The sequence below is a fragment of the Panthera onca genome, chromosome C2 (assembly GCF_046562875.1).
Source record: "Panthera onca isolate mPanOnc1 chromosome C2, mPanOnc1 haplotype 2, whole genome shotgun sequence".
Classification (NCBI taxonomy): domain Eukaryota; kingdom Metazoa; phylum Chordata; class Mammalia; order Carnivora; family Felidae; genus Panthera; species Panthera onca.
In genome coordinates this window covers 127976787-128000916 of record NC_138347.1, presented here as the reverse complement: position 1 = coordinate 128000916, position 24130 = coordinate 127976787, and the positions used below count along the sequence as shown (strand labels likewise).

The 24130-nt window shown below is 45.5% G+C and overlaps 1 protein-coding gene and 1 long non-coding RNA gene across 4 annotated transcripts in view; both read left to right on the top strand.

Moving 5' to 3' along the window:
* EPHB1 (EPH receptor B1) overlaps window positions 1-24130 on the top strand; it is a 430500-nt gene that overhangs the window by 213864 nt on the left and 192506 nt on the right. The window lies entirely within an intron of this gene.
* On the top strand, window positions 2760-23322 carry LOC132683118 (uncharacterized). Its single transcript, XR_009612053.1, has 3 exons — window positions 2760-2846; window positions 4376-4460; window positions 23098-23322. It is a non-coding gene; the product is annotated as an uncharacterized LOC132683118 (long non-coding RNA).

Sequence of the window (24130 nt, the reverse complement as noted above, 5' to 3'; positions counted from 1 at the left end):
TGAATTTAATAGACAAAAAAATTCAAATGGAACTTCAAAAACTGCTGAAGTTCAGAAATATTTTTTCTTCATTACAGGTTTTCAGTTTCTGAAACAATTTCTGTAAGGTTATTTATTTATTGGGAGGCAGGGGGAGATGCGATTTTTTTTTTTTTTCCCCTGATTCTGAAATTTCCCATTGTCTGCCGGGGTCCTGCCACTCCCTGCATCCCAAACCCTGGATGTCTTAAGGCACTATTTTTATACGGAGGAGGTGTGAAGCATCTGTGTTCTGTTCCCTGCCCTGGGGGCTCTGCCTGGCCCTCCACTCCCTTCAGTGCCTTCCCCTTCTTTCACTGGGTTTCTTTATTCCAGCCTAATGAGTCCCAGGCCTTAAAGTGCATATGAATCGCTTGAGGGTTTGGGTAGATTGCAGATGCCTGTGCAGTAGGTCTGAGGTAGGGCCTGAGGGTCTTGATTTCTAACAAGCTCCCTTATGATGTCCATGTTGCTGCCCTTAAGAACCACGCTTTGGTAGACAAATTCTAAAATTTTTTGTTTATTTCGGTGTTAACCAGATTCCATCCTCCCCCACCACCTCCACCCACCTGGCCCTGCTACCTCATTGGTGCTGTGTTCCCTGAACTGTGGCATTCTTTTTTTCTTTTTTATTAATTTTTTTTAAATGTTCTTTATTTTTGAGAGAGAGAGAGGGACAGACAGAGAACAAGCAGGGAAGGAGCAGAGAGAGAGAGAGACACAGAATCTGAAGTGGGCTCCATGCTCCAAGCTGACAGCACAGAGCCTGACACAGGGTTCGAACTCACAAACTGCAAGATTATGACCTGAGCCCAGTCTGATGCTTAACTGACTAAACCACCCAGGCACCCCATGAACTGTGGCATTCTTGACAATGCCTGGATCTTCTTGCCTGTTTGTGTGCAGGCGGTGAGGAGCAACCTACCTGGGTTTAAAACACATAGTAACTTGGGGTGCCTGGGTGGCTCAGTGGGTTAAGCGGCTGACTTCGGCTCAGGTCATGATCTCTTGGTCAGTGAGTTTGAGCCCTGTGTCGGGCTCTGTGCTGACAGCTCAGAGCCTGGAGTCTGTTTCAGATTCTGTGTCTCCCTCTCTCTGACCCTCCTCTGTTCATGATCTGTCTCTCCCTGTCTCAAAAATAAATACAACGTTAAAAAAAAAAAATTAAATTTAAAACACATAGTGACCTAAAGTTGTTTGTTTTTTTTTTTCCCCTTCAGGATTGATGACATTGCTTCAGTGTCTTCTGGCATTGAACATTGCTGTGGTCAGTTTGGGGCAAAGCCAGAGTGTTATTTTTTTTTTATTATTATTTATTATGTTTTTTAGGTGATAATGCCTTTCTCCACCTGGATGTCCAGAGGAGTCCTTCTTTAGGTTTGAAGTTTAGTGATTCACCAGGATATGTCTTGATTTGATCTTGGGATGTATTCTGGCTTTTTCAAAATGTACTTTCAAGCTTTTAATTCAGGAAACCTTTCTCCCATAGGCCTGTAAATTGTTGTTGCTCTCCTTTTGGTGTCTCTTCTGCAGAGCAACAATGATGCATATGTGGGTGGATGCACAGGGGTACATGTTTTTGTCATAGCTGCTGTAGGCTGTGACCCACTGAAGCTGTTACCCTCCCTAATCCACACTCTCTTCTGGAAGTTTCTCCAGGCCAGGGTCTGTCTGCCCAGGAGCCCTGGAAATGGGGGCAGAGATAGAAGAAAACCCTCTGGGCTGTACCACAGGTTCCCACAATTTCCTCTACACCTTGCAACTCCCATATATTGGGCCTTTCTGCATGCTATATTGGCCTTTAGAGAAATCCGATCTTGCCCAACTTCTGAGGTTTGTCAGTTTTCAATATTCTTCCAAATTCCCCTGCATTTTCTATTATGTGGTTTATAGTGCTGGCTGTTTATTTATTTTAATAAAGGTTGATATTTCATCTCTTCCTACAAGAAAAAATCCCTTTTCTTTTTTGCATTTAGCTGGAGATCTATGGGAGGAGGTAGAAGGCCTCAGAAACAACTTTGCTTTCCTCTACCTTTCTTTCTTGGCTGAGTCCAGGATGTGGTTTAATTTGATCCACAATTAATTGGCCTATTTTCCCCTCTTTTCCCAGATCAACATGGCTAATGGGGGGTGCACATGACCAATAAGTGCCTGGCTCTCTGTCCCCATTGCCCTGGTTCCTGTAGCTGTACCAACTCAGTTCTGAGGCTCCCATGGGCCAACTCCGTTAGAGGGGAATCTCTTTCAGCCGAACCTTCTCAGCTTGTGTCTCTGGGAAGGCTGTTTTATTGGCAAATGATGAATGAGAAAAGAGTCTGAAACTACCAAACCCATTGACCTGGCTCTTTGGGTGAAAGCCATCATTTCATGTACTATTATTTGCATATCTGTGCTTTATTGGAAAACAGGGAATGTTGGCTAGAAGTACTTCAAGGTGGGCCAAACCTCCCTTCTTCAGTTAATTTCAAGCCATGACATCATAATAGATGTGGCACCTGACCACTTCAGAGTGAAGGCCTTTCAGTCTCCAGAATCGCCCCACCTTTAACCCATTTAGTAGGATCGTGCCCAACAGGAGGGGTGTTCTCTGCACTTGGGAGAAAGGAAAGTTGAGAGCACAGAGGTGGGCGTCACTGACCCACCTTGTTTGTACCAAAAGCCATGAAACAGGTGACGATGACCCCATCATCTCAGGACTTTAGTAACAGATACCAGGAGGTTGAGGAAGGTGCAGAGTGTGGTCTCTCCCTGTGATGCCTGCCCAGTGACGCCCACCTTCTCACGGGATAGCGGTGAAGTCGGGGCCTGCCTGTCGGGGAGGATAGGAGGTGAGCAGATTGCGAGCACTGGGAGGCAGCAGCCTGACCCATGTATCACCCCAGAGTGCTGTGGAGCCCAGATGTCAGAGGACACATGTGGGAGAGCTGGCTGCAGATGTAGATGGACGCTCTTAGTGTGGCAGCAGGGAGGGAACGGGTGGCGGTGCCAGCCACTGGCTGAGAGTCTGTGGCTAAACTCAGGAAAGCAAAGGAGTCTTGTCCAGACCCCTGCCTCCAGCCAAGAGTGACTGCTGCTCCCCCCACTCCTAGGCCACGGACTGGAAACGACCCGGTTCTCTATCTATCGAAACACCTCAACGCCTCAACGCCTTCCCCAGTGTCTCCAGCCTCCCTTGGTAACCAGAGGCTAAAGTTACAAATGCAGCTGTTTCCTCTTGGCTATGGCTTTAGCACATTATAAACACTAGACTGTAAAACTGACTCAATTATACACCTCGCAAGAGAGCTTATTTCTGCTTAAATTCAGCTACTTTTACAAAGTCTGATGGAATAAGGTTGCTGTGGAAGTTGAAGACGGGATTCCATGTCGTAGTGGATGTACGTCTGGTGTGTGCGGGTGGGTAGGGGCACTACCTGGAGTCTGAACACTTCTTCCTACTTGGAGGTGGGGAGGGTTGTCTTCCTGGAGAGTGTGAGGAAGTCCAAAGGGCCCAGGTGTTCCTCCTTCCCACCTTTGGGGAGCTGGAGCATGGGTACCCGGCCAGGTAGCCCAGCCACCTGGATGTTCCTGACTTAAGGCTTTGACTTTTTAGAGAGTGGCTGGAAGATTTGGGAGAACTAGGACTTTTGCCACAGCATTAAGTCCTAGCGAATGCATCTGCATTGTTAGGATGGTCGGCAGGGCAGAGGGGTTATTGGGACGCGTAGCCTGGCCCAGACCCTCCCTGAGGTGTTGGCGGGGCTCTGGAGCCCAGCCTGCCTAGACTCCTGCCCAGCCTTTCTGATGATTCTGAGCACTGTTCCATGTTCTTCCAGAAGGCTGCCTTCCTTTTCTGTCCCTTACGTTGAACTACAGTCAATTTCTGTTACTATAACCAGGCATCCTCACTGATACAAGAGTGATGCTGAGTTTTGAGTCAGCCTTCCTAGGGGAAGGCTGCTTCCAGCAGAAAGACCATACCTATCGAGTGGATCAAGAAATGCCCATTCATAATTCAGTAAATAACCAAGTATATGCTGGCGGCAGGCACTGTGCGAAACACTAGGAATCATGTGCCATCACGGAGCTTAGGCCCTGGTGGAGGAGACATGCCTGTCTGGCTTCCAGATCACCATTCCACACGAGTCCCATTTGGAAGGCTGCCTGCCTGGTAGGAGGATGTGCCATGTGTCCATGAAGCAGGTGCCCAGCAGGCCTTTGTGGAGAGTCAAGTAAGGTTCTGGCATTCAGTAGTGGTAACTTGTCTAGAGACTGGCTTTCACGTAGGCACAAATCACCCACTCCTTTATGTGTTATTATAGCTATTTCATCTAGTTTTTACTTTCTTGTTTTATTTTCCTATCTTCTTAATTAATAGACCTCAAGAGGGAGAGAATTGCTGGTCATGGCCAATCATAGATTTATCCTCTATCTTTAGGAATGAAGGGACGCTAGGCTGCCAGGTATGTATGTGTTTGGGGTGTTAGGAACCCCCACAGCAGCAACGCAGGCTCCCACACAGTACACAGGCTCCAATCCTGAGTCCTCCTTTGCAAGGCCGTCCCATTTGGGCTTGGAGCCTGACTGCACCCTCCTGTGGGCTTGGCCACACTTCCCACCTTCCAGTTTCTGTGCTTTTCTTGCTTATTTCTCCATCTCTAAAGGTACTGGGCCTCTCAGTGTCCATTAGCCAGAGCCTCTGACTCCCTGGCTAGTCAGCATAGGCCCCAGTGGCCTTTGGCATGTCCCAGAGCGCAGGCACGGGTCATTGTCCAATGAAAAGGTAGCAGACACAGCAAACATCCATAAAGTGCTGATCCAGAGATTCTTAACCTGGCTAACCTTGAGAACAACCTGGGGAGCTTTTAAACAAATACTGATGCCAGCCCCCATCCCTCCCCTGTCATTCTGACTGAATTGGCCCTTGTGGGGGTGTGGGCAGGGTATTTTTTTAACCTTTCCAGGTGATAACCATGAGCTTTCGGGGTAAAGAAGCACTGTTTAAGGTCTTTTTTTTTCTGAGATGACCCTTCAAGGAGGAACCAAGAAAAGGTTAGGGAAAGGAAGGGTCAGGTCAGAGGTAGAGCTTAAGGAAAAAGTGGTGGGCATGGCTGGTGGGGCTGAGTAAAGAATCTAGGAGTGTGGACTGGATTGTCAGCCTCTGCCCAAATATAGCCACAATCTTGCTACATCTCCACAGCGAGAGGCACATAATTGTTTCTTATTTTTTATTTTTAATGGATCTGCCCTTTGGCCATGACCCTGGAGAAAAAAGGAGGGGAGCAGACCCTTTTAGTCTCAATCCCATCACTCTATAGCCTATCCTTTCTCTGGTGGGGTGGGGGAAAATTGTCTAAGGAACAAAGTAACAAGAATCTGAGCTTAGGACAAGGCCTGGGAAGGAAGATGGAGAGAGAGTGCCTGGAACTGGGGCTACTTTCAGTGGGTAGTCCGGGAAGTCTCTGAGCTAAGGGCAGGAAAATTAAAAGCCATTTCAGGCTTCCCAAGTATCATGAATTGATGCTTGGGAAGAGCATTCCAGGCAAAGGACCCAGCAAGGACAAAGGCCCTGAGGTGGGAAGGTCTTGGCAAAGTTGAGATTGGGTCTGAGGAGTAGGTGTGGGTCAGGTGGTATGGGACTTGTAAGTTGTCCTCAACTTACTTTTCTGACGAGTAGAGATGACCTCACTCCTCTTCAGCATCATCATACCTCATCCTGAATAGGTAGAGGTGGAGATTTGGAAATTGAAGAGCCTTCACTTTGAAGTGGTCAGGTGCCCTATCTATTATGATGTCATGGCTTGAAACTATACTGAAGAAGGGAGGCTTGGCCCACCCTGAAGTACTTTCAGCCAAAACATTCTCTGTTTTCCAGTAAAGCACAGATGTGCAAATAATTGCATGTGAAATGATGGGTACCTGTGGCTTTCACCCAAGGAGCTGGGTCAGTGGATTTGGTAGTTTCAAACATTTTTCTCATTCACCATCTGCCCATAAAACAGCCTTTGCAGAGACACAGCTTAGGGGGGAAGTGTATTCCCCCTCTGTGTGTGAAGGAAGCCACTGGGGAGTTTGGAGGAGGTGAATGGTGGACTGACTTAAGTGAAATAATAATACCACCCTGACCAGTGTGTGTGGAGAGCTGGTGGCAGTGGAATTCCGAAGGCAAGGTAGGGGTGCCTGGGTGGCTCCGTCAGCTGAACATCTGACTTCAGCTCAGGTCATGATCTCATGGTTCATGGATTCGAGCCCCGAGGTGGGCTTTGCACTGACAACGTGGGGCCTGCCTCAGATCCTCTGTCTGCCTCTCTCTCTGCCCCTCCCCTGCTCCCTCTCTATTTCTCTCTCTCTCTCATTCTCAAAAATAAATAAACATGAAAAAATAAGAAGGGAAGGCAAGGGGGCTGAGGCTGAGAGGGGCAGTGTCCCTCCCATGGTTACCCAGCACTCGAGTGACAGAATTGAGCCCCGCCAGAGCCTGGAAACCAGGTGGGCAGGCCCAGATCCAGAATCCTGAAGGGCAGTGTCCTCCCTCTAAGGGCTCAGGCTCCTCCCACTTGCCAGGAAATCAATAGTTTTACTGCCCCCACCCCCGCACCCCGCCTTCTTTCAAGATCAGAATAGGAATTTCACTCCATGCATAGCTTCCATCCCATCCATTTGATGCCTTTCCTTTAAAAATATCTCTTAGGCTTATTTCTTAGGACCCTGGCCAGGAGTATTTTCTTCCTTGAGAGATTCCCAGGCAGTTCTCCCCTCAGGCCTGGGCTTTCACCAGCGAATGACTCCCGTCCCTTCTCTCTAAGCAGCGGATGAAGGCCTCGAGCTTGAGGGGGAGGAGGAGGCAGAATTGGCAGACTTCTTCCTCAGGCACGCTGGGAAAGATTGTTTAAATTTAGGCCTTACCCTCCCAGAATGAAAATAAGTTATTTTTATGTGAGTAAGTGTTAGTTATTGAATTAAATATAAGTACGGGGCACTTCTCCTAATTTATAGCTCCGGTCTGGGAGCTGAGGCGGTCTGCGTCATCCGGGCACCCTCCTCCACGGGCCACACTGGCTTCTCGCCTTCTCCCACCCTCTGTGCTCATCTGTCTTGGTTGTCTCTCCCAACTTTGTCAAATGTAACGTGAAAGAAAGGGAAATTAAAAGAAAACAAAAGAGAGATTTTCCAAGAGGGGAAATCAGATTTATCCTGAGGTAATTAAATGTGTAGGAAACTGAGAACAAAGGATTGCAAATAGTGTTGTGTGTGTGCGCGTGTGTGTGAGTGAGAGAGAAAATAAATCATTATTTCCCAGGCAGCCAGAGCCCTCTGATGAATCTTAAATTCAGGTGCCTTTGAGGTGGAATTGGCAGAGGAAGCCAAACGTGGGCTTTGTGTGGCTGCAGCTGAGTGCTCAGGTGTCCTGGGCAGCTGCACACACCGTTGTCAGCTTCCCGTGGCTCCCCACAGCCCCTCGGCATGTCCCAGGAGGGTGGGGGGGGGGGTCACTGAGGGAGCCCCTCCCTGCCATGGCTGGGAGAAGCACCATTCACCCCCTTTATATGTGGCCTTCTGCTCCCACCTCCCTGCAGAACTGGCCGGCCCTGTCTGTGCACAGGGCCCTTGTCCCTGGACTTTTCTTTTGTTTTTCTCATCCACTAGAGGCTGAATACATTGGGGTCAAGGACGGTATCCTTTATTGTGCATTCCTAAGTGTCTACTGCAGGGTCTGGCCTACTGTGGTCACTTAGTATGTGTTTGTTGAAGGAGTAAGTGAATGAATGAATGGGCCTAGGGAGTAAGTGAATGAATGAATGAATGAATGAATGAATGAATGAATGGACCTAGGAGGGACCCTCATTCATTCAAACGCATTAAGGTCATCTCACTGCCATATTTGACACATACATCACCTGTGACTAGGCTGTGAGGTGGGGTGTGACGAGAGCTCTGGGAAGGACAAGGTGGGGGGGAGGAGCAGGGAGGTAGAAGGTGGTGCTTAAACTGGGTCTTGACAAATGTCCAGTTTTTGTGAGGTCCCCATCAAGCAAGCAGCAGTCACCCCATCCTCCCCACACTCTGCCCAACTTAGACCAGTGAAGGCATAGTTCTTCCGAGAGACAGTGCTCGTGAGTGGCCAGCAAGGCTTTCAAAAGCTGTGATGGGCATGCTGAGCAAGGACCAACCTCCTCGGGAAGCTTTCTGGAGCCAGTCTCCACAGCCCATCTTCCTATCTGCCAGCCCCTGGGCTTTTGCTGATACTGTTAGTTCCTTCTGTAATAGCCTTCCTCCCCTTCTTCACTGACCAGCTCAGATGTCACCTTCCTCCCCTTGGCAGATTCTTGAAAGCTTTGTTTATTATGCCATGGCCACTTTCCAGCCTGTCGTGCTGCTCCTGATCTACCTTTTCTCATGACCCACCCATCCATAAGTGGCACAGGACATGGCCACATCCCACTCAGCTAGCCTAGGAGCTGCTGAATAAATGCAGGGCTTATTTCCTTTACAGACCAATGTCCTAATGCTTTTTGAGTGACAGTGGGGGACAGGGATTTTACATGGCCTTTGCATGATGATCTCAATTTCTTCCTCAGTGCTGGATAGGAGTTGGTCTTGCCAGCTGATGGGGACTGAAGGATAGAAATTCGTGGGGCGCCTGGGTGGCTCGGTCAGTTGAGCGTCTGACTTCGGCTCAGGTCACGATCTCACGGTCCGTGAGTTCGAGCCCCGCGTCGGGCTCTGGGTGGACCGCTCAGAGCCTGGAGTCTGCTTCCGATTCTGTGTCTCCCTCTCTCTCTGCCCCTCCCCTGTTCATGCTCTGTTTCTCTCTGTCTCAAAATAAATAAACGTTAAAAAAAATTAAAAAAAAAAAAAAAAGAAATTCGGGGCTGAGGCTGTGCCTTGGAAAGGTTGAGGCAGAGGGGGCCACAGGGTAAGCGGCAGCCTTGGGTAGGTCAGTCCGAGAACCTGTGCGTTCGGAGTGATCTTGCCCTTCTACCGAGGCTTAACCATCACAGGCTGCCCAGCCGAGCTCTGCTTGCAGTGCTTTGAAATACCTGGAGGGCTCCATATTGGGGTCTTCATGCCCCAATCTTTGCCCCCAGGAGAGGTGGGTGCTGCCCACCAGAAGCAGGCTTGGCTACTTGGGGATTCCTCCCCACCTCTTTCCAGAGGCCTGAAATTCCACCATTGAGACCTTGTTATTATTTTATTGTGATAAAATACACACAACCTAAAACTTCACTGCTTAACCACTTTTTAAAATTAAAAAAAAAATTATTTATTTATTTAGAGAGAGAGAGAGAGAGCAGGGGAGCAGCAGCAGCAGGGAGAGAGAGAGGGAGAGAGGGAGAGAGGGAGAGAGGGAGAGAGAGAGAGAGAGAGAGAGAGAGAATCCTAAACAGGCTCCACACTCAGCCTGAAGCCCGACGTGGGGCTCGATCTCACAACTGTGAGATCATGACCCGAGCTGAAATCAACAGTCAATGCTTAATTGACTGAGCCACCCAGGTGGCCCTCTTGCTTAACTATTTTTAAGTGCACAGTTCAGTGGTACGAAGTGCATTCTCACCTCTGTGCCTCTGTCAGCACCTTCCATCTCCAGAACTCTTTTCATCTTGCAAAATTGAAACTCTGTCCCCATGAGACACTGACTCCTCTTGACCCCCTAGCCCCAGCCCTTGGCAACCATCATTCTATTTTTGCCTCCCCACTTACCCCACCCTCCACCCTCTGGTAACTACCATTCTACTCTCTGTCACTGTGACTTTGCTGTGTATGTGTGTATATGGATGTGTGTGTTTATACACACACATATATATTCATTCTACGTGTAAGTGAAATATTGTCTCTCTACATCTGGTTTATTTCACTGAGCATAATGTTCTCCAGGTTCATTCATCCATGTTATCACCAGCAGCAGGATTTCCAGCCTTTTTAAAGACTGTATGGTATTCCATTATATTATGTTATATCACAGTATGTACAGTGGAGTATATATTCCATTATAATAAATATATATCTCACATTTTCTTTAATCATGAAACATTCTTTTCACTGGATTCTAAATGTTCTTTAGTCTTCAATGTGATCCATGTTAGAACAAATACGACTTTGAGGTACCTGGGTGGCTCAGCCAGTTGAGCATCTGACTTTGGCTCACGTCATGATCTCAGGGTTCATGAGTTTGAGCCCCTCATCGGGCTCTGTGCTGACAGCTCAGAGGCTGGAGCCTGCTTCAGATTCTGTATCTCCCTCTCTCTCTGCCCCTCCCCCGCTCATGCATGCTCTCTCTCTCTCTCTCTCTCACTCTCTTTCTCTCAAAAAATAAATAAACATTAAACATTTTTTTTAAATAAAGAACAAATACCACTTTGGACTAAAAGACCTTCACGCTTATCAGTGATATCAATAATAGCTTTATTATTCTTTGTGAGACTCAGCCCTACAGAGATAAGAAGCCTAGATAAATTAGAGCAAATGAATGGGGGCCCTTAGTGCTATGGTCTGAATATTCATGTCCCCCCAAAATTCATATATTGAAGCCCTAACCTCTAAGGTGATGGCATTAGGAGGTAAGGCCTTTGGGAGGTGATTAGTCATGAATGTGGAACCCTCACAAATGGGATTAGTGTCCTTCTAAAAGAGGCCCCAGAGAGCTCTCTCCTCCCTTCAGCCATGTGAGGACATAGTGAAAAGTCTGCAGGCCCGAAGAGGCCCTCACCTGACCATGCCGGGACTGTGATCTCAGACTGCCAGCCTCCTAAACTGTGAGAGACAAATTTCTATTGTTTGTAAACCACCCAGTCTGTGGTGTTGTGTTATAGCAGATCACGCGGACTAACACAGTCAGCTTGGTCAGAAGGTGGGTCTGCCTCCAGAGGTTGGCTGGGCCTTTACGGCTGCCCCTCTACAGTACTCTGGGGCAAGGGAAGGTGGGGAGGGGTGTGTGCAAAGCAGATACCAGCTTTTAAAGGAATTGCATTGCAGTTATTCCTCTTCTGGCCAAAGACTTATCTGCAGATGAATATTCCAGAAAATATGCCCATCATAGAAAACAAGGACTCTGCAGGAAATATAAAGAAAAACTGACCATCACCCAGAATGCCACCACCTAGTGATCTTTTCTGCAAGCCCTTTCCTGTATTTCATGTTAGCATTGTGTGTATATGGGATCATATTGTAAGCAATTTTATATCCTTCATCCATTGAACATTACATTGTGATCATTTTCCCTGTCATTAAATTTATTTGAAAACATCATTTTTAATGGCTGCATAATATTCAGCCTTGTGGCTGATCCATAATTTATTTAACAATTTCTCCCTTTTTGAGCACTGATGTTCATTCTAATTTGTGGATATTATAAATATCCACAAACAATGCTGTGAACATCCTCATGCATAAATCTTTACTTGGGTATTTTGTGCTTATTTCTTGAGGACGGATTCCTAGATGCAGAAAAAAGGGGATGTGTATCTGGTCGTAGATCTGGATGCTTATTCCCAAGCTGCTTTCCAGCATGGTCTCCAGGTGAAAGCTTTGCCACAGTAGAAAAGAATGTCCTTGTTCTAGTACCTTCTTGTGTATTGAGCATTTCTTCCTTCCTTCCTTCCTTCCTTCCTTCCTTCCTTCTTCCTTCATTCCTTCCTTCCTTCCTCCATCCCTCCCTCCCTCCCTTCCTCCCTCCCTCCCTCCCTCCCTTCCTCCCTCCCTTCCTTCCTTCCTTACTTCCTCCCACCCTCCCTTCTCTTGCTTTGCTTTGCTTTGCTTTCTTTTCCTTTCCTTTCCTTTCCTTTCCTTTCCTTTCCTTTCCTTTCCTTTCCTTTCCTTTCCTTTCCTTTCGACAAGAGCACTTTATTTAGTTATTTCTTTAATTTGTTTGTTTATTTATTGAGAGAAAGAGAGAGAGAGAGAGCGCGCACATGTGCACATGAGCTGGGGACAGGGGAAGGGGGCAGAAGGAGAGAGAGAATCTCAAGCAGGCTCCACACTTAGCACAGAGCCCAACCTGGGGCTCTATCTCATGACCCTAGGATCACAGCCTGAGCTGAAATCAAGATTCGGATGCTCTATTGACTGAGCCCCCCAGGCATCCCAAGCATTACTGTTTCTTGAATCACTGCTAAGGTGATAGAATAATCACTGTTCATTAGCCTCTTAGTCATTTATTGTCCCTTCATTGTCTGCCCAGTTTTCTAATAGGGTGTCATCATTTTACTTACTATTTTTAAGTGTTCCTTATATAACAAGATTATTAATATTTTCCTGAGTATGTTACAAATATTTCTCCCAGTGGTTATTTGCCATTAAATTTTTTATAACAGCTTTATCGGGATATAACTCATACAATTCACCCCATTAAAGTGTACAATTCAGTGGTTTTTAGAATATTCATAGAGGTGTGCAGCCATCACCACTATCAATTTTGGAACATTTTCATCATCCTAAAACGAAACCTCATACCCATCAGCAGTCACTCCCCATTTCACCTCAACTCCCCCTTCCCCCAGCCCCTGGTAACCACTAATGTACTTTCTGTCTCTATGGATTTGCTTATTCTGGACATTTCATATAAATGGAATCATACAATATATGGTGTTCTGTAGCTGGCTTCTTTCATTTAGCAGAATGTTTTCAAGGTTGAGCAGGGTCTTAGCATCTCCATCCGCCGTTCAATTTTGCTTATGATTTTTAATAGTAGAAGTTTAAAATTTTTATGTACTAAATATTTTGAGCTTGCCTTTCATGATCTGCCCCCTCTCTCCTCAGGGCTTTTATGCTTAGAATGTCCTTCAGTTAAATTTACAACTATATTTTCTGCTAGTTTTTTTTTTTTAATGCTTCATTAAAACATTAGAATAATTAAATCTCAAAGTAATATATGGATATAGTCCTTTTTTAAATGGCTTTCGTTTTTATATCAACTCTGCAATCCACCTGGTGTGTATTTTAGTAAATAGTAATAGGGTGAGAGTCTAATTTAATTTTTTTTCCAATAGCCAATTGTCCCAGTGCATTTCTACCCCATTTACTTGGACTGCTTCCTTTGTAATTTATTAAGTTCCTAAATGTACTTGGGTCTATTTCAAGACTCTTCTGTTGCAGTGCTCTGTTTATCGATGATTGCACTGGTGCTGCACATTTTAACAGTTGTAAAAAGCAGGGGACAGTCTGGTTATTAGACAAGTTACCTCCCTTTAGTCTTCTTTTTATACTTTCTTAATTCCTTTACCCTACTCATCTTAGCAGAAGATCTTAGGTTTTTGTTTCTTCAAAATCCCTTCTCTTCTCTCTTTTTTTAAGAATTTTTTTATTTTTGAGAGAGACAGAGACAGCATGAGCAGGGGAGGGGAAGAGAGAGAGGGAGAGAGAGAGAGAATCCCAAGCAGGCTCCCACTGTCAGTGCAGAGCCTGATGCAGGGCTCAAACTCACAAAACCATGAGATCATGACCTGAGCGGAAACCAAGAGTCAGACACTTAACTGACTGAGCCACCCAGGTGCTCCTCTTCTCTTCTTTTTAACAGTGCTTCTCCCCTTCCCCAAACCAAACAGCCGCTCATGATTTCATTGCTTATGTTGTAAAGTTATATATTATTTTGGGAATTAATTACATTCAGTTTTCCATCCAGGAACACATTCCCATTTTGTCAAATCTTATTTTATATATTTTAGTAATGTTTTTAATTTTCTTCATTTTGGTGCCACAACTTAGGGCTATTCTTATGTCTTTGATTGCTTTTGATATTTTTTATAGCTGTTGTGAGCAGATTTTTAGAAGTAGCTATTTCTAGTGTTAAAGAAGGGTGCTTGTTTGTTTGTTTTGCCTTTGTAATGGTCTACATTCCTGAACCCTCTTTCTAATTATAAGATATTTTCCAGTTGTTTCCTTTGCAATTTCTGTGTCTGATCATACTGTTTGAAATAATGATTATTTCTTCCTTTCTAATAGTTATATCTCTAATTCCTGTTTCATTTCTTATTGCCTTGGTCTGATCTTCTAGAAAAGTGTAAAGCATTAGTGGAAGGGAAAGAGCTCATTTTCTCTCTAATTTTAACAGAACTGACTTTAGTTGTTTCATTAAGAATAGTGTAAGTTCAAAGTAGGAAACTAGGAAGAAAATAATGTGTATTTACTTGAAAGAATAGTAAAGAAGAATATATTCAGTATGTTTTGAGGTAAGCATATGGTTTTCCTTATTGCTCAATTGACACAAGGTTTTGGTTACTGTTAGCAAAAATGATAAAAACTGTATTTTCAGTTTTGAGAGTAAATCTTAGTTGGCCATGGTGAATGATGTATTTGGTATATGATGCTTTTATTTAGATGCTCACATCTGTATCTGTACATTTTTATTTTGTTTTTCTTTAATTAGTTATATTGGCACATTTTGGTATAAGGTTTTACTAGCTTCATAAAACAGACTATAGTTATATATATATGTATTTTAATATCTAATATTAACTAATATATAATATTAATTACAATATATAATAATATATAATGTTAAACATGGAGCTACCTGTTTGTTAAATGTTTAAAAGAACCCCCTATAAAAGTATTTAGTCTTGGAATCTTTTCCAGATATAAGCTTTGGTAGTTTTCTTATTCTACCCTCACAACTGATTTCTTAAGGTTTTTGTTTTATCCTGTGTCAAACTCTGGTAATTTACATTTTCCAGAAAAGCCATCCAATTTGTCGAGATTTTTCAATTCATTAGCAAGTGCTGTACGGAGAGATTTTTTTGGACTAGAAGGAACCACTGTCTGTGGTTGTGTCCCCTTTCCTATTATGATATTTATTTTCTCTCTTTCTCATTACTTACAATAATAATACAGAGAACTTTACATGTAAATGGGTTTTATCACTCATCTCAAGCCACACCATTCTTGAGTTCTTCATTTTGATTCATCACTCAGTCAGGTGGAGTATGTTTTCAAGTAGTATTTTCTCTTCTAAATGATACATGTTATAATTTTAGAGTTCATACATATCTTGAAATGCCTTCATGGCTCCACATTTAGACCATGGATTATCGTATTGGTTGAATGTAAAATTTCTAGCCACAGCCATTTTTTGCAAAACTCAGTGGATATTGTTGTCTAATGTCTTCTGTTCTTTGTGATGTTGCAGAGATGGTCAGAGGCAAGTCCTCCAGTGGTTATCTCATTTTTTGTTTTGCTTTTTTTCCCTGCATGAATACTTGTAGAATTTTAAAAGCTCTTTTAGATAACATTATTAGGGCCTTGAAACCTAATGTATTAAGGTGTATGAAACGCGTCTGTCTGTGTGTGTATATTTGTGTGAGACAGAGAGACGGAGAGAGAGAGAGAGAGAGAGAGAGAGAGAGAGAGAGATTGATTGATTCAGTATGATGGGGAAACAGACGTTCTTAATGCCTTCAAGTATATCTCCTGCACAGTACAGCGGTTTTTCTCATCCTTGGCACAGAGCCATTCTGTGCATTGTACAATGTTCAGTGGCATCTTTGGTTCTCTACCCATTATATGCCAGGAGAACCCCTCCCTTGAAGTCATGATTGCTCCAGACGTCCCCAGAAATTATGAAATGTTTCCTAGGGAGCAAGATGGACCCCTGTGGAGAATCTCTGTCACAGAGTGTGGCGTGAACTTGTGTTCTAAATTCTAATGCAGGAACTGAACATCCTGCCTATCTTATTTCAGTTGGGCTCTAGTTCAAGCAAAAAAAAAAAGAAAAAAAGCATGTGTCTCAGTTTGTGTTTTTCACTTCCACTCCCATGGCTTTACAATTAGTGGAAATCCCGGAGGGTTTAACACTGTATCAAATTGTAGTTAATGTAGTGGCATTTGAGTTTTTACTTGCCTAGTTTTGACTGGTCTTTAGTGGGAACCTGGGAGAAACTGTCAGGCATTGCTGGCCAGCCACTGTTTAAGACCATTTGCTGTGGATTTTCTCACTCTGTGCATTTTTATACTCAAACTCTTTAAAATTTTTTTTTGTTTCTTAGGGGAATTGGTCTTAATATATATGCTGGTGTTTCGGGTGAATATATCACTGGTTCAGATGGTAATTTGGGATGCCCAGTGAAGTAGTTTCTTCTGGGCCACATTGAAAAATGGTCCCTCTGTGACCTTAAATACGTGGTCAGCTCCTCAAGACCTGACGACACTTTTCTCAGGCCACAAACGCTAATGACGACTGAGCTGAGCTATCAGCTTACAGTCTACACCGAGTCAATTCTGAAACCAGGCAATGATGAAAATCCCCTCTAAATGCAAAGAAGTGTGAGACGCAGTCAAGGCATGGTGTGAAAACAGTTTGGCTGCGTACCCTTTGCCCAACTTCATCTCGAGAGACTCGGGAGAAAAAAATACAGAAACACCTCCTTTCCAGTTTTGTTTATTTTCACGTCACAAACTGTGCGGTGGGATGAAAACAGGGCCCTAGTGTGGCTCTGGTTGTGAAATGTGATTTTACTTCTTCTATTTTTAATCCCAGAATGGGAAAGTTCCAAATTATCTGCTAAAGCCACCTTTTTTGAAACCTTTCAACAGCATGGTTTAGAAACAACAATTGATGTGACCAGAATTTAGGAGGGATGTCCAAACCCCAGTCGGGGTGGAACATGTGTTTGGGGTTCCTTTTGCATTTGGCCTCCCTCTGACCCACCCCAGGGGGTACACCAGCACCTTCTTTTCCAGGTTGTTGTAGGCCCACTTGGGGGAGCGGCAGCTTTTCATTTTTTAAATTAATTTTAGTTTTTATCAAAGTAATGGATTTAGAAACCCAATGTGTACCAAAATGAGAGAACATTAGCCTCCTGCCCGCATCCCCCACCCCATCCTGTTCCCTGACACTTGGATTTGTTTCTTGTATTTACTTCCACGTTTGGAATTACGTGCTTATAATGCTACTTGTTGATACCAATTTAGACCTTATCTTTTGACTTACTTGAGAATTTAGCTCTCTGTTTTGCCCTTCTCCATAGTTTTCCTCTTCTTTTGTTTTACTAATACATCTCTCTTGCTGTGTTGCCTGTCTATAATGTTTTGGTTTTACGTATATGAATTTGGGATGTAATATGTGCACAAGATAAAATTTATCTCTACTTATTTTGTTAATCTCTATAGATGCAATCCACGTCATGCTCATATTATTATATTTATGCAACTATCTTTCAGTGCTGAGCTCAGTAGAGTAGTATATGGTTACTTTCTCATATACTTTTGATAAATTTTGGGATTAATGGTTTCCTAATTTTTTCGTTTATCGAGTTTTCTGCGTACTCGGAGGGTCCCCCCCACCCCCCAGATCTGGTCAAATCTGGCCAATTATAAGCAAGATTATATCCCAAATTCTCAGAAGATTCCCACCTCCTTCCTGCAAATGGGTCTGTTTACGTCCTGCTCACTCTCTGGTCCTACTGCACAGTTAGCATGTTAGGACTTTTCTGTTCTACTTTGGTGCATTGCTGATGTGATGCGTATCCGTGCTGTGTTATTTATATGCTTATTTGTTGGGATAGTGGCATCTGTGCCTGGACGCCTCACCTCCACTCTCTGAGGACTGTGCCTCTGGGGGTCCCAGTGACCAAGCTGCTCATGTGCCCCGTTAGAGGCATGGACATCGTGTCCCTTGTCCAAAGTCACCGTTCACTCCTCCCTCCAAAATGCATACAGACCTTTGAGACCTTCCCGGTGCTTTGTGAGGAGCTCACACCTTTCTGTTGCTTATTGTCATTTAGTGTGGTTCCAGGAAGTAGCCAAGAGAAATGTGTGTTTGAGTCAGAGATTTGAACACAGATGGCTTTGGTGGCAGAAATCCCTGTGTCTGAAGACTGTAACACCATAGGGAAGAGGAACCTGAGGCCATGGCCAAGAAGGAATAAGAGTCTCCAGGCTCCCAGAAGGATTCATTTTGTGTTGGGATAGTGTGTTGCAGGAGATTCCTGTCCTGCAACGTGACAATCAGGGTAGAACCTGGAATGGTTTATTTCAGGTTTGGCTTAATGGCAGAGAGATAGACTCAGAGAACCCAAGACCAAAGCTCACCTTGAAGACAGGGCAGCAGTGTCTCCTGGGGAAGGTCAGCTCCCCCTGGGACCTTCCATCATTACAGCCACTAGAGTCCCCAGAATCAATTGTCACCCCAGTCCTGTAGGAAACACACAGGACAGCTGTTCTCTTTGCTGTGTTGATTCACTAGACCTCAACCCCCGGGCTACAGAGTGGGGAGATTGTCATCAGCCTTCTGGAGAATGTGCCTGTGAAAAACACAATATACATGAGGGTCTGGAGGCTCCACGAAAGCCTATGGTCATGACTGAGAACTAACTTTGGCCAGGCCTGGCACTGAGGATTCACACACGTAAATCCTCGTCCACAGCAGATTTTAATATCTTCCTAGGACGATGAGAAATAGCTCAAGCCAGGGTAATATCCCTTAAAAAGGAGAAACTGCTGCTTCTGAATAAATTGTTTGCAAATAGGCTGAGAGAGAATCAGGAAATGAAGACTAATAAATCACTAGACCTTTCCTGTTGCATCAAGAAGGTTCCATCTGATTCCCGTGTGCTCCAGCCTTGGCCCTGGAGCACTCAATAACGTGTGTGTCACAGATTCAGAGAATTTAGTTGCTGGAAGGGGCCTGAAAGGTTCTAGCAAAATGCATCTCTTTGTAGATCCTGCCGCAGAGGAGCCATTGTGCGGCACACTCTCCCTCACACCATTAGTGTCAAACCTTCGTCAATATTTAAACATTCATTATTCAGAATTTCATTTCTCTGCTCCTCTTCTTTTTTTTTTCCCTTACTTGGAAAAGGGAAGAAAAACAAGGTTAGCAACTGTATGTTGTATTTCTGCAGGAAAGAAATGAGCCACTTCAAAGCTGAGCTGATTTACTGGATAAATATATATTTAAGCTTTTGGGGACTTTAAATGTATATGATTTACCAGAGAAATAGGGGGCATCCTTCAGAATCCACTATGCAAAGATATATTGACACAATTTCATCTGTATGGTTTTGTCTCTGATAAATCAGCCTGCCTCCTTCAGACCTTCATGGTCCACTGGAGATAAAATATGCATCACCCTTTTGGGGAGGGCAAGGGGCAGGCAGGCCAGGTCTGTGGGGAAACACCTCACAGGGAGGCTCCTGTAGGGCACAAAAGGCCCGGCCTGGGAATCCTGTGCGAGGCTGCAGGCTCCTGACTACTCATCTATTGCTGGGTTCGGGAAGCTGTGAGAGGCAACTGCTGTCTGCCTAGGGGAGCTCTGGAAGCTGAAACCCCATACAAGAAACTGGGGAGGCAGACTGTGGTGGAATGATAGGTTTAGTGCCTAGACAAGGCTCAGCTCCAGGCTGCAGCCAAGAGACCCTGGTCAGGTCTTGCAATGTGGTTTTGCCTAGGGAGGCCCGGCATGTGAGCTCAGGTGACCCTGTCAGGGCAGCTCTTGTGGTTTTTGGTAGCAGTGCTTTCTAAGGTTGCTAGAGTGGGGCTTGAGAATACGTAAGCAGATGGGGGACCTGGGCCCTAGAGCTGGCTTATAAATGTAATGTTTCATCACAAGGGTGCCCTTTGAAACCTCTCCTGCAGGGGCTCCTGCGGGATGGGCCCTGCTTGTAGGACCTGAGTAGGACTTACGACCAGAAAGAAGGAGGACAGCTGATGGAGAGACTGCCGATGAAGCTGAAGAAGGACAGGGTCTGAATATCGGAGGCCGAGATGGAGGCCCAGTGCTCACGGGCTTTCCGTGGGATCTTCCCATGGGCACACCCACTTCCTGCTGAGAGCTCACAGGCATTTCCATGCCAGCTGTGGACTTGTTTCCTCTATGGCCACATTCTGAGCTCATTCTTTTAACCCCAATGGGGATTGGAGCCACATGGCCTGAGCCCTAGGGTTTGTGCTCATAGGGTGGGGATGGGTTGTGCCAAACATCCCCTCTACGCTCCTCTTCCCTCCCATACCTATCTCTCCTTGGGGAGGCTGCAGAAAAGCCTGTAGTCACCCTTGTGAGGGGTCTGTGGTTTCTCTTAGGCTTAAAGCTTTGTCTCCTGCCCCTTTCCACAGAGAGGGACTGGCTTATTGCCCATGGAGTTGGGTAGTACTGCTTAGTTCCATGGAAAGGAGTGCTAGAACTACATGGGAAAAAAGAAAAGTCTTTTATTCTAAGCCAGTATTTACAATAATTATATGCAATGGTAAGTGGAACTGAGAAAGCAAATTACCTTCAATTAGGGGATCTTTTATTCTTAAAGTAGATTCTAGGGAGCACATCCTTGGGTATTTCAAGAAGGTGGTTGAAATCCAGCAGGTTCTGCATTTGAGTCTTCCACTCAGGACTGTCCTGCTAACCCCCACATCTGCTCTCATACCCGTCACATGGGTCTGGGTCCTGTTGCTGGGAAAAGCTAGGCCAGCTGGAGACCTGGTATCCGTTGGCCTTGAGGTTCTATCACAGCATCTCTTACATCCACAGACATCCTTTCATGATGCATGAGTCATAGACCATTGTAAAGCGTACTTGCTTGTGGCAAGGGTCAGATGACTGGCCCACATGGAGGCCTGTTGGTAACATGCCAGCACTCTGGTGTAACACAGAGAACAGAGAATTCATCCCTAGGGAGATGGGCACGTGGGACTTTTCAAAGTATCTGGTCTGGCCAGGTCCACGGGTTTGAGGAAAGGAGGGGCATGGGTGCATGGAAATCCCATTTGGAGCTAACATTTATTTATCTCTCCATCCACCCTCCCTCCATCCACCATCTCCACCCATTCACTGATCTCACATCCATCCATTGAGCACCCTCCAGTGGCTACCAGGCTCTGGGCTAAATGCTGAGAAGCTATTCCTGACCCCCGCCAGCAGCATACAGTTGGGTGGGGGAGGGCAGACCAAGCTGTTTGCATGAATCATATGGTGAAGCTGATGAAGCACTGTCTCTGGAGGATCAGAGCCTCAGGCCCATATTATACTTAAAGGGGGTGGAGGGTGGGTAGTGCCAAGGAAGCCTGGGGATAGTTCGACCCAGCTGCTAGGGCTTGCTTGACTTAGATGGGCTGGGAATTAATTAAGGAAGTGGTGGAATTTGCCCACCTGTCCACACTGGCTAGGATGGAGTTGGGGGACAGGCTCGATGGCCTGTAAGGTCAGGAGCTCCTTGTGGCTTTCCTATTCTGGGCCATGCCTACCGTGTGAATACCCTGCAGTGTGCAGATTGTGTCCTGATATTGGGAGAGATGTGTCCCCTACAGGCTTGAACATCTTGGGTGCAGCTATTTTTGTCTAATATTAGTCCCTCCTCCTTAGACCTGTAGAGGGTCCTTCTAACTCAGTCACCATGACAGTGTAACTGGTAGGCATCCTGGTCCTTGCCTTCCCCTGAAGGTATGTCTGAACTTGGGATAGGTGCCTTAGCCTCTCTGGTCAGTGGGGACATTGTGCCTATTTAGGAAACTTCTAGAATAACAGGTTGTGCTGATGACAGGCAGCCAGTTCAGGAAACCCAAATTGGACCCCACAGTTGGGATCTGGAGGAGGGTATAGCAATGGACTGAGGTGGCTGGGATCTAGAGCTACAGAGGTTTACAAACGTGGTAATCAGGGCTTGACGAGCCATTGCAGTGTAGCCATAAACATAACCTCCTGCTCCCCTGATTGGTTCAGGCAGTGAAACACCAGGTGAAATGGGCAGGACTAGAGCTCTGGGATGGTAACTGGACTTGCAGAAGATGAATGGGTTGTTATTCTGTGATCAGACAGTCTGAAGGCATGGGGCTGCATCCTGACCTGGGATACCAGCAACCTCACACCAGGCCCTTTAATGAGAGAATTAGCACATTACCAAGGAGGTGGAGTAACTGCTCAGGCCTGGAAGCAAAGTAGAGGATTTTCAGTGCAGTGAGCCATTCTGAAACTCAGTCTCCTTACCCCAGATGCACACTAAAGATGAAAAGTTCACTGTTTCAAATCTCCATGAGATGGGGTGAGTAGTGAGATGAGACTCTGGCCTCTGGGAGGATTTGATAGAATCCTGCGTAGTCTTTGCCTCAAAAACCAGAGAGGGTTCAGACCCTTCAGGTGATGTCCTTTAAGGATAAATATGCAGAGCAACACTCATTAGTATGTAAGGGAGAAAGTGACTGGTTTTGCATGAATTTGGCTTTCAGAGGTCATTGGCACTAGTTCCCAACGTCAAAATGTTGGAAAGGATTTAGAAAGCATGTAGACTAAGTCCATTTTACATAAGGGGAGACTGAGGTTCAGAGCATTTAAGTGACTTGCCAGGAAGAGCGTTTGCATCTATCCATTCCTCAGCCCTTCTCAGCACTGACTTCTTTAGAGTGGGTATTTTGCACTCCTTACTTGAAAAGTAGAATGCACAGCTACAGTTTTGCACAGTATCTCATCTTCACTGAGGACAACAGTCTCGTTACTGAGTAAGCCAAGAGGTGCAAGGTTGATATGTGGATTTTATGTATTTTGGAAGTTCCATGATGTCTGTGTGGAGCGTTGCATAAATGGTGGATTTCATCAGGCCACATTTGCTCTGCTCCCTTAGCCTTTGACTGGTTGGATGGCTTAACGCAGAAAAGTTACAAGAATTCTGTAGTTAGTGTTAGAATACTTTTCTGGTGTGCCCCTTATCAGACCCCACCCTTTATTCTCATCATCGTTGTCTACACTCATTAGATCCCCCAGTCTAAGAGCCCCTGGAACATCTGGTCCTATTCACAGAGCTCTGGTGTGTCCCCTTTGTGCACAACAGATGTGAGGGGCTGTTGGCCATTTGTAGCTCCAGTGGGGTAGCTTTGCCAGGCCCTGGCTTATGTACCATCTATGGGTTTACTTGCCACCTGTGGTGGAATAGGACAGCAAATCAATCCCTAGATACTTGTCCCATGCAGAGATGGGACCCATTTATACCCCCCTGCCCCCTTGAATCTGGGCTGGCCTGTGGCTACTTTGACCAACAGAGTGTAGCAAAAGCAACACTTCGCCACTTCCAGACCTTGCCCTTAAGAGCGTGTGTTGCTTCTTTCTTGGTCTCTTGGTGCCCTGAGCCACCATATAACAGTCTAATTACCCTGCTAGAGAGAGTACATGGGGCAGTCTTGATATTGCAGGCCGAGGGAGATGGGCGCAGCCAAGTGCAGCCTGCCAGCCGGCCCCACCAGGTTGCCAGCAGGTGAGTGAAGCCATCCCAGAGCCTCCAGCCCAGTCCAGCCACCAAGTGACTACCAATGAGGGACACTGCTCAAGAATCTTGGAGCTCAAGAATTACCCCACCAATTTCTGTCTGAATTCCTCACCCACAAAAACTTTACATGTAATAAAAGTATGAGCTTAGAGTCTGACTTTCTGGGTTTGAATCCCAGCGCTGCCACTTTCTGAATGTGTGACCTCAGGCAAATACCAATCCTCTCTGGATGTTGGTTCCAACACCTATAAAACGGGCAACAGTACTTTTCAGAGTTGTGAAGCATTCACCATGGTAAGGTATAAAGGGCCTGGCATATAGTAGATGTACAATAAATCCAAGCTGTTCTTTCACCTTTTTTCATTAAGCCAGAATTCCATCAGGCGGGGTACCTTGGGAATGGCTCCCCACAGGCACTGTGATGTTCTGAGAGCCACCTGGCTTGTCCTTTTGGGGACCTGCAGTGTTAGAAGGGAAAGACCACCCAAAGACACTGAGTCTTGGGTCTGGGGATATTTGGTTGGCTGGAGGCCCACGTTCCAACGTGCAAAGAACACAGGAACCACACAGGGTTTATAGATGAGGCGCATTTGCATCCATGGGCATGCCCATGTGCCCATGTACACACGTGTGTGTGTGTGTGTGTGTCTCAAAGGAGGGAAGGGGAAGGAGGATGAGGGTATTCAGTCCAGTGAATGTGGCTGTAAGGAGGGCTGGAGCAGGAACCGTGAAGTCTCAGGGAACCCTGTCAGAGCCCAGGCAGGTCACTGCACTGCCCAGCCTCAAAGTAATGCCCGGAAAGCTTTTTCTAAACTGTAAGGCACTCTATGAGCGCAAGGCATTATTCTTTATAGCTTGACAAGGAGGAGGAGGAGATAGGGGAAGTGGACGAGGAGAAATCTGCCTGAATCCTCCTGATAACAATTTTACATCTATAATTCCTTCCCCTTCTTACAGCA